General features: G+C 33.5%; 1 long non-coding RNA gene across 3 annotated transcripts; it reads right to left on the bottom strand.

Annotated features, from left to right (window-relative positions):
• Positions 1–2362: 2362 nt before the first annotated feature.
• LOC110653362 (uncharacterized) lies at positions 2363–8416 on the bottom strand. 3 transcript variants are annotated; one of them, XR_009146072.1, is made up of 8 exons: positions 7915–8416; positions 7023–7142; positions 4430–4525; positions 3704–3901; positions 3518–3605; positions 3317–3390; positions 3138–3217; positions 2363–2578 (listed from the first exon to the last, which is right to left on the bottom strand). It is a non-coding gene; the product is annotated as an uncharacterized LOC110653362 (long non-coding RNA). The 3 variants fall into 3 exon arrangements; XR_009146073.1 differs by having other exon boundaries at positions 8197–8416; XR_009146071.1 differs by lacking the exon at positions 7915–8416 and having other exon boundaries at positions 7023–7895.
• Positions 8417–8540: the final 124 nt, after the last annotated feature.

Here is an 8540-nt window from a genome sequence, read left to right as displayed (position 1 = left end):
TAAGAGATCGGGGGAGAGTTTTTATGTAACAGCCCGATCCTTCTCCAGTTAGTATTGTCCGCTTTGGCCCATGGGCCTCACGGATTTGTCCCTTGGGAGGTTTCATTCCCAAAAGCGCGCTGACCAGGTGAGGAAGGCTCCCACATATATGGCCCAAATATTTTCTTCCCGTTTCCGATGTGGGACACGAAGTTTTCACCCGGTCGTGGCTGGTTGAACAAGCACGTCCCAACCCCATCCCTGGGTCGTGACAAGCCCACCAGCTTCCGCCTGGTGCGTCCTCGCACCACACACCGTACTAGAGGGAGTCCAGCTCTGATACCACTAAATGTAACAGCCCGATCCTTCTCCAGTTAGTATTGTCCGCTTTGGCCCATGGGCCAAAGCGGACAATACTAACTGGAGAAGGATCGGGCTGTTACATTTTACCCGAACTCAGTCTAATTTTTAATGCCACATATTAAGAGATTCAGTCTAATAATTTTTAACGCAACATATTAAGAGATCGGGGGAGAGTTCTTATCCGAACTCAGTCTAATTTTTAATGCAATATATTAAGAGATCGGGGGAGAGTTCTTACCTGAACTCAGTCTAATTTTTAACGTAATATATTAAGAGATAGGGGGAGAGTTTTTACACGAATTCAGTCTAATTTTTAACGCAATATATTAAGAGATCAGGGGAGAGTTCTTACCCGAACTCAACATAATTTTTAACACAATATATTAAGAGATTGGGGGAGAGTTCTTACCCGAATTCTAGGCAAAAATCTTAAAAAATAAAATATGTGGAGATCGGGGGAGAGTCTTTACCCGAAATCCGCTGAATTTTAACAGAATAGATCAGGAGAGAGTCCTTACCCGAATTCTCTTAGCTTAAATTCAAACTAAAATATCACAACTTCAGTATTCAAATTAACCCCCAACAAAATTCATTATACAACACCTATTCATTGAAGGGTTATCTCATGTACTTGTGTTTTTGGATAATCCCAAAATAGTGAAATGTCAAATATTCCTTTTATTCGTACAAAGGATTAACATCATCATTCCAACCCCTAAATTATCAATTTATAAAAAGCACAACATTAAATTTGCTTACCCTCGTTGAGGAATGAGGTTGGGTGCCTAACACCTTTCCCACCCGTATACGAACCCCGAACCTAGAATCTCTGTTTTCAAAGTGGATTTCAATTTTTACAAACGATTTTCTTTAATTTCCCTCAAAATTAAAGTAACGTCTCCTCACTTTTCTCACTTTGGTGAGAATCGTCTAGCGACTGCAAAGTTCTTGCGACACTACCTATATTTGTTTATATGGAAAGTGAAAAGGAAACAATTCAGATATATTGATTTTTTTAAATTTTATTTTATTTAATTTCCTTTTTTTTTTTACGTAGAATATTAAATGTAGACCAACCATGTCGAGTTGTCACTAAAATGGGTTAATTTATGTAAATTATATTCGTTATATTAGTTTATTTATTTATATAAGTTATTAATTAAATATAAAATATATTTTTGATAATAATATACACACATTTTTTATATATTATATTTAAAATAAATAGAATTGAATATTTTATATAATGAAAATTTTAAAATACAAATTATTCATATAAAAGAAATTATAGTTTTATATATATTAGTAGTTTCAATAAGTTTAAAGGAAAATTTTACCGTACAGCCATACGACCGACTATGTTATATGGTAGTGAGTGTTAAGGTGACCATACTAGACTAGATAAGAGTTGCTGAGATGAGAATGTTAAGGTGGATGAGTGGCTATACTAGACTAGATAAAGTCCGTAATGAGAGTATTAGAGAAAAGGTAGTAGTGGTGTCAATTGAAGATAAGTTGAGAGAAGGCTGATTGAGATGGTTTGATCATGTGAAACGTAGACATACGGATGCTCCAGTTAGACAAGTAGAGCATATTAGTTTAGAGGATAGAACGAAAAAAAGAGATAGATCTAAATTGACTTGGAGAAAAGTAGTACAACATGACCTAGAAACATTACACATTTATGAGGATTTAACTCAAAATCGTTTAGAGTGGAGAAAGCAAATCCATATAGCCGACCCCAAATTTTTGGGATAAAAGTTTAGTTGAGTTAAATATATATTAGTAGTCAAAATTTACAAAACTATAGTAATGGTTATAGATTTTTTTTTTTATTAAAGTGAATAAAATTTAAATATTTAATGTAAATATAATTTTAAATTACATTAATTGTTTATTAAATTATATTTATTACTTGTTGTGTTTTAAAATTTTCTTTTAAACCAATTTTTTTTCCTTCAACTTTCAAACGCTACATTGCCACGTTGCTTGGTTGAGATATGTAGGATATGAGAAGAAATAATCCAGAATACTGATTTTCTTTCACTTCTCAAATGGTTCAAATTATAAATAAAAAACTTATATGCCGTTTGGAAAAACGAAAACACGGACTAAATTAGAAAATTGAATTTATAGTTGATATGAGTTTATTAAACTCAAGCTATAAATATCATCACATCCTCAGTGTCCACCAATCCATCTCCCTTCAAGAACTTATTACATAAGCACATACATCCTACAAAATCGAGGTAAAGACAAATAAATACCCAATATTACACAGCTCCATATAAACTTAAGGTCGTAGTAACATCAAATAGATCCTGAAAAATAATAGTAGACACAAACGTTCACAGAGAGTTTATACATGATAGTTCCCCTTCTTTGCTTTCTCTAGCATTACAGGACCAAAAAGTGTTTAATCATCAAAGACTAAAAAGAATGCAAGAAATTCTAAAAGAAGACCTGAATATATCAGGAGAGCACAATATTTTAAAAAATAATAAATTTATTTTTCTTCATAATTTCACTCACCTAAAAAAAAAAAAAAATTAAATAAAACATCAAATTGTGGCTACTTAAAAGCTGTTATATTCCTTTTCCTTCTATTGCCAGAACAGGGTAAAGCTACCATATAGGAAAAACTAAAAGATGAATTTGCAATAATATATATATATTAAATTCTAATCTCTTTCAATAGTTTTTTTTTATATATATTTCTTTTAATTATTTATTAAATTTTTATTAATGTCCCAACCCATAATACATAATTAATAGCTTTAGGCGGTTAAACTCACTGTAAGTGCCTAGAGAGAGATACTTGTTTCCAGTTTCCACTCTCCCTCTTCTTGCTTCCCGTCTTCCATTGTGATGGCGCCTGCAGTGCAAAGTTACAATTACTCAAATTAATATATAATTACGAACATAATAGTAGTAAAATTATCTGGAAAAAAAGGGATATCAAGGGAATAATTACATTCTTAGACTGGCCGGGTACTCCTCTTTTGTTAGAATTTTCATTGTTTCAAATTCTTTCCCATACTCAGATACCTATATGGTATATACATCAAAACCCAAGAAAGAATGTTACATTTATATGTATACATACATACACAGATATAGACCATCACATAATTGAATAAACTTGGAAAATTTCATGGAAAGTATCAGATTGTACTGGAAAATTTGTGGAATTTGAAGTTCCCAGTAGATGAGAGCAGCCAAATCATATGCTCTTGCTGCAGATTCTTCTTCATCATAAGCTCCTTTCAAATTAACAAAACATTATCCAATTTAGATTACAACTTCACTGCACAATAAAAATGATAGATTTCAATCTGAAGTGCATGAATGGTATACTTACCAAGATACACTGTTCCAGGCCAAAAATTTCAAGCCCAGAGAAGCAACATCCAGATGACAAAAACACAGAAAATCATGAGCAAGAGCAATCAATAAGATCAATATAATTACTTGAAACAATTTAATATCAATCTTAACTACCTGCTGCTCCTTTCATGTTCTTCTTCCCTTCTATGCCATCTTCTGTGTTTTCATTCATCTGTACATGTACGATTAAAAAAGATGAAAGATTGATAGGTTACTAATCTCATGCCTGCAGATCTAATTGGTTGGTCATAAATTGCTATATTTATGAGCCAAAAAACTGTAAAAATAAATACAACTACAAAGACAAAATTAATAGTAATAACAACAACAACTAATAGTAGTCTTATATTCTTTTCTCTTTCTAAATTTTACATCTAAAGTAGTTTGAGGAAGTACTCATAATGTCCTTCTACATGCTTTATGAATAAACCAAGCTGTGAACATACTTTATCAGGCTGTACTTGAAGAGAACAATATAAAATTTCAATCTATCTACTATAGGAAATGCATATAAAGATTTAAAAACATAAGTAAAAGATTAGCAAATAAAGTGTCAGCAACACCCCAATAACAGTAGATACCATATTAAGTCTCCATATTGTGTAATCATCGAATGTTAGAAAAATTTGAATGTGAAGAATATCATACAATGATCCAAGACAGGAATCCAAAAACTGATTGAAGAATTAAATCAACTTACCACAACCTCCTTGGGAGTGTTTGATGTTAAAACAGGATAAGCAACACCAGGTTTGACCTTGCTGACATTCCTCTCAGATCTTAAGCATCTTGTTATCTGATTGGACAAAAAACTATTGTTTAGATTAAGCTCATATAAGTCAATTGACATACTATGCTCATTCTAGCAAACAATTGTAGTTTTCTTGCAGGCAGATCAAATACAATACAACTCAACTCAACTAAGCCTTTATCCCAAAAATTTAGAGTCGGCTATATGGATTCTCTTTTTCTACTCTAAATGATTTTGGGTTAAATCCTCGGAAATGTGTAATACTTCTAGGTCATGTTGTATTAGTCTCCTCCAAGTCAGTTTAGGTCTACCCTTTCTTTTCTTTCTATCCTCTAACCTAATGTGCTCTACTTGTCTAACTGGAGCCTCCGTATGTCTACGCTTCACATGACCAAACCACCTCAATCTTCCTTCTCTCAACTTATCCTCAATTGGCACCACTCCTACTTTTTCTCTGATACTCTCATTATGGATTTTATCTAGTCTAGTATGGACACTCATTCACCTTAATATTCTCATCTCCGCAACTTTTATCTTAGACACATACGATTCCTTCTGTGCCAAACACTCTATATAACATGGCCGATCGTATGGCTGTACGGTAAAATTTTCCTTTCAACTTATTAGGAATCTTGCGATCACATAGAACTCCTGTAGCAAGTCTCCACTTCAATCATCCGGCTTTAATCCCATGACTAACATCCTCCTCACATCCCCCATCTACTTGAAGAAATGAGCCGAGATATTTAAAGTGATTACTTTGGAACAGTACCACTCCATTCAAACTAACTCCTTCCCTATAACTAGTTCGGCCTTTATTGAACTTGCAATGCATGTATTATTTCTTCGTTCTACTTAACTTAAAGCCCTTTGACTCTAGAGTACTTCTCCAAAGTTCTAGCTTTCTATTGACTCCTTCTCGCGTCTCATCTATCAGAACTATATCATCTGCAAACATCATGTACCAATGGATACTCTCTTGTATATGTTTCGTCAATTCATCTAAAACTAATGTAAAAAGGTAAGGGCTTACAGCTGAACCTTGGTGTAAACCAATTGAGATAGGAAAATCTCTTGTGTCCCCTCCCACTGTACGCACAATAATAGTTACTCCTTCATACATATCTTTCAACACTTGTATGTACCTAATAGATACCCTCTTTCGTTCTAACACTCTCCATAAGACATCTATTCGAACACTATCATAAGCCTTCTCCAAATCGATAAAAACCATGTGTAGATCTTTCTTCACATCTCTATATTTCTCCATAATGAAAAAGTTCGCTTCCATAATTGAACGACCGGACATAAAGCCAAATTGATTGGGAGAGATAGAAGTATCATGACGCAGTCGATGTTCCAAAACTCTCTCCCACAACTTCATAGTATGGCTCGTGAGTTTAATTCCCCTATAGTTTGAGCAACTCTGTATGTCTCACTTATTTTTAAAAATAGGTACTAAAATACTCCTCCATTCATCAGGCATTTTCTTTGAGTTTAGAATCTTATTAAATAATTTAGTTAACCATGCCACTCTCATATCTTCCAAACACTTCCACACTTCAATTAGTATTTCATCGGGTCCACAGGCTTTACCCACTTTCATTCTCTTAAGTGCTTCCTTTACTTCTAAAGATCTAATCCTTTTAGTATAATTTACATTCTTTTCTATTGCTCTGTAGTCTATATTCACGCTATTACCATTTTTACTATTATTAAATGGATCATCAAAATAATTTATCTATCTTTATTTAATGTCTGCAGGCAGATCAAATATAATAAATAAACCAAAAACAGTACTGACTCTATAAGCACTTAAGTATTAGTGTTTTTGCCACTATGGTTGGACTCCAAGTAGAATAGGCAGATCAACAAAAACACAAATAAATATATATATTTTAGCAATCACCAATAGTCCTACCCATGGAATGAAATAACGGCCGTTATGTTACGTAACGACCATTATTTACAGGAATTTTTAACTACCGTTACCGATATTACCGTTATTTAATGGCGAAAAAAAATTAGGGGTGTAATGGCCATTACGTAACGGGTAACAGCCGTTATCAACCGTTACGGCCGTTACGTAACGGCAGTTATAGGCAGGGGGCATATATATATATATATATATATATATATATATATATATATATTTTACTCACTTCATGAACTTTACAAAATTTTCAAAAAAAAGTTGCGTAGCACCAGGCCGTTATTGTTACGTTACGGCCATTACAGGGCCATTTCCGTTATCTGTGACCGCGACAGCGATTTAAAACCATAGTCCTACCTATATGAAGTACCCCAAGGTCCCCACTACCATGAGACCCAGAGCTTTCACTCTTTTAGTATTATCTCTCTTTGAGGGATAGGACACAATAAGATGAAAGGGCAAATACATACATACATGAGAAATCATGAGGTATTTAATCTTGAATACACCATAATAAACTTGCACATGAAATGAGTATCTTCCATGGGAGATTCCTACAAAACTTTAAAAATAGAGAAACTAATAAAACAATTCAAGTAGATCCATTACCTGAAAGGTGATTGATGCTGGGAGTGCACCCATTCCTCTATAGAGTGCATCAGGCCCTTCAGCGGAGATAACTTGGTGGAGGATGCTCAAGGCTTAGCCAGAATTGGAGTTCTGTTGTTGCTGGATGCACAAAGTATCAATACAATCAAATTTATCAGCATACAAAAATGAAACCAGCTGATAAAGAAGAAATAGAAAAATGTTAAAAAAGGAAAGGATCATAACAATTGAAAAAAAAAAAAAAGTCAAAGATTACAGTTATAATTAACTCTAGAACTCCAAAATTTATAAATAATTAATTGGAAGCACCAGTTGAGGCCAATGCACAATTGTGCCAATTACGCAGCATTAATGTGTTTTCACAGCCATAAGAAAGACAAAGAATGTTGCTCAGAACCCACATCTCTTTTGCTTAAAAAACTGAGTCCAGGAATGTTTCGTTGCAACTAAGGACAGCTGGTCCAAAGATAATGCCAGCCTATAAGGCAATTGTTTAGACATGCAAGGTAATGTTATACTTCAAGGAAAGATTATTCAATAAATATCAGCTGTTTTCCACTGGCTATTCTTTTGCTGTTTATAGTGGAAGAAACATACATATGCTTTGATATAACAGTAACCAATACAGATCAACTGATTTCACAAATAAAATATATCATGAAGGAAAATGGGCAGTTTTACAGTGAACACAATGCAAAATCAAACTAAGATCAACAATTCAAGGAAAAGAATCCCAAAATAAAATCTACATCAACAAATCAAAATCATACAATAATCGAATAACTCAGAAAAATCAAATAAGTAAATAAAACATCATAAAAAAGAAATCAACTAAATATATAAAATTAAGGACTATAAGAAAACAATGAAGAAAGGTAAATGCATGACATACCGACTACCGAGAATTGAAAGAAGAAAACCAAAAACCCAACAACAGAAACACAAAACAAAAACACTAATAAAAATTTTAAGAAGAAATTAAAATGTCAAAGGGTACAAAACAATTATAGAAACATACCAAACATAGTATCAAAAGCGTGAAAGATGAAATGATTAGCAAGAGCATGCTCAAAAGAAGAATAGTGGCCTCACTATTCGGCATGGGAAAATCCGTATCCAAAGCAAAAAAAGGGTAAAGCTAATGAAATGAAAAAGAATAGAAATCAACTGTTACCCATCAAATAAAGAAGAAGCAAACCCATTTGAAGAAGCAAAAAGGTGTAGAAGGAGATGCTTTGTCACCAAATTGCAAGCGAGTCATAGGAGATGAAGTGAAATTTGGAAAAAAAAAAAAAAAGCAGCAAAAAAAGAAGAGCAACGATGGAAACGGCAAGCAGATCTCAGTAACGACGTCGTTTTTCCAAGAGCGCCTCAACTAGTGAATGGAGAAACATTCAGCATGCAGGGGAAGGATTAAAAAAAAAAGCAAATGCCTTTAAGGACGACGTCGTTTAATGGGAAGAGAAGGAAAAAAAAAAGCCATAAGGTTGGAAGTAATAACCAAATCGCCACTCAAAT

This window comes from Hevea brasiliensis, chromosome 2, assembly GCF_030052815.1.
Source record: "Hevea brasiliensis isolate MT/VB/25A 57/8 chromosome 2, ASM3005281v1, whole genome shotgun sequence".
NCBI lineage: Eukaryota > Viridiplantae > Streptophyta > Magnoliopsida > Malpighiales > Euphorbiaceae > Hevea > Hevea brasiliensis.
The sequence above is the reverse complement of the archived record's forward strand: the minus strand, read 5'-3'. Positions and strand labels throughout refer to the sequence as shown.